We start from the raw sequence: 2500 nt of genomic DNA, 5'->3' as shown, positions 1-2500 counted from the left end.
CCTCGGTCGGGGACCTCCGCCTTCGCCTCGGTGCCCACGCCGGACCCCGGGGGTGCCCGCGACGGGCAGAGGGCCGGGTCTACTGGGACGGCCTCGGGCGGGTCCGGCTTACCGGGGCCCCGGCCGGATCAGCCTTTCTGTTTCCCCCGCCACGATGGATGCACGGGATCCCGGCTCCGGCGCCGCGGGCCTCGGTCGGGGACCTCCGCCTTCGCCTCGGTGCCCCCGCCGGACACCGGGGGTGTCCGCGCCGGGCAGTCTTCCCGGTCTACCGGGGCCCCGGCCGGATCAGCCTTTCTGTTTCCCCCGCCACGATGGATGCACGGGATCCCGGCTCCGGGTCCGCGGGCCTCGGTCGGGGACCTCCGCCGTCGCCTCGGCGCCCCCGCCGGACCCCGGGGGTGCCCGCGACGGGCTGTCGTCCCGGTCTACCGGGGCCCCGGCCGGATCAGCCTCTCTGTTTCCCCCGCCACGATGGATGCACGGGATCCCGGCTCCGGCGCCGCGGGCCTCGGTCGGGGACCTCCGCCTTCGCCTCGGTGCCCACGCCGGACCCCGGGGGTGTCCGCGCCGGGCAGTCTTCCCGGTCTACCGGGGCCCCGGCCGGATCAGCCTTTCTGTTTCCCCCGCCACGATGGATGCACGGGATCCCGGCTCCGGGTCCGCGGGCCTCGGTCGGGGACCTCCGCCGTCGCCTCGGTGCCCCCGCCGGACCCCGGGGGTGCCCGCGACGGGCAGTCGTCCCGGTCTACCGGGGCCCCGGCCGGATCAGCCTTTCTGTTTCCCCCGCCACGATGGATGCACGGGATCCCGGCTCCGGGTCCGCGGGCCTCGGTCGGGGACCTCCGCCGTCGCCTCGGCGCCCCCGCCGGACCCCGGGGGTGCCCGCGACGGGCTGTCGTCCCGGTCTACCGGGGCCCCGGCCGGATCAGCCTTTCTGTTTCCCCCGCCACGATGGATGCACGGGATCCCGGCTCCGGCGCCGCAGGCCTCGGTCGGGGACCTCCGCCTTCGCCTCGGTGCCCACGCCGGACCCCGGGGGTGTCCGCGCCGGGCAGTCTTCCCGGTCTACCGGGGCCCCGGCCGGATCAGCCTTTCTGTTTCCCCCGCCACGATGGATGCACGGGATCCCGGCTCCGGGTCCGCGGGCCTCGGTCGGGGACCTCCGCCGTCGCCTCGGTGCCCCCGCCGGACCCCGGGGGTGCCCGCGACGGGCAGTCGTCCCGGTCTACCGGGGCCCCGGCCGGATCAGCCTTTCTGTTTCCCCCGCCACGATGGATGCACGGGATCCCGGCTCCGGCGCCGCGGGCCTCGGTCGGGGACCTCCGCCGTCGCCTCGGTGCCCCCGCCGGACCCCGGGGGTGCCCGCGACGGGCAGTCGTCCCGGTCTACCGGGGCCCCGGCCGGATCAGCCTTTCTGTTTCCCCCGCCACGATGGATGCACGGGATCCCGGCTCCGGCGCCGCGGGCCTCGGTCGGGGACCTCCGCCTTCGCCTCGGTGCCCACGCCGGACCCCGGGGGTGTCCGCGCCGGGCAGTCTTCCCGGTCTACCGGGGCCCCGGCCGGATCAGCCTTTCTGTTTCCCCCGCCACGATGGATGCACGGGATCCCGGCTCCGGGTCCGCGGGCCTCGGTCGGGGACCTCCGCCGTCGCCTCGGTGCCCACGCCGGACCCCGGGGGTGCCCGAGACGGGGAGAGGGCCGGGTCTACCGGGACGGCCTCGGGCGGGTCCGGCTTACCGGGGCCCCGGCCGGATCAGCCTTTCTGTTTCCCCCGCCACGATGGATGCACGGGATCCCGGCTCCGGGTCCGCGGGCCTCGGTCGGGGACCTCCGCCGTCGCCTCGGTGCCCCCGCCGGACCCCGGGGGTGCCCGCGACGGGCAGTCGTCCCGGTCTACCGGGGCCCCGGCCGGATCAGCCTTTCTGTTTCCCCCGCCACGATGGATGCACGGGATCCCGGCTCCGGCGCCGCGGGCCTCGGTCGGGGACCTCCGCCGTCCCCTCGGTGCCCACGCCGGCCCCCGGGGGTGTCCGCGCCGGGCAGTCGTCCCGGTCTACCGGGACGGCCTTGGGCGGGTCCGGTTTACCCGGGCCTCGGCCGGCCTAGAGTGTTTCTGTTTCCCCGCCTTGATGGATGTACGGGATCCCGGCGCGGGGGCCCCGGGCCTCGGTCGGGGACCTCCGCCGTCGCCTCGGTGCCCGCGCCGGGGCCCTGGGGTGTCCGTGACGGGCAGCCGTCCCGGTCTACCGGGACGCTCGGGCGGGACCGGTTTACCCGGGCCTCGGCCGGACCGGAGTGTTTCCGTTTTCTGCTTCCCTGCCAGGATGGCTGCGAGGGGTTGATTGAAAGAGCTGGTTTGACGTGAAAAGCTTGACTTCAAGTGAAAAGTTTGTTACAATTTCTGCCATCTTCCTTCCTCCAAAGTTTTGGGTGTAGTTTTCCCAGAGGAACCTCTCGTAGGCCTTTCATTTCTCATCTTAACTTCCCTCATTTATT

This window comes from Pituophis catenifer, unplaced genomic scaffold, assembly GCF_029215685.1.
Source record: "Pituophis catenifer annectens isolate HBS135680 unplaced genomic scaffold, rPitCat1.0.hap2 SCAF_11, whole genome shotgun sequence".
In the NCBI taxonomy this organism is placed as follows: domain Eukaryota; kingdom Metazoa; phylum Chordata; class Lepidosauria; order Squamata; family Colubridae; genus Pituophis; species Pituophis catenifer.
The sequence above is the reverse complement of the archived record's forward strand: the minus strand, read 5'-3'. Positions refer to the sequence as shown.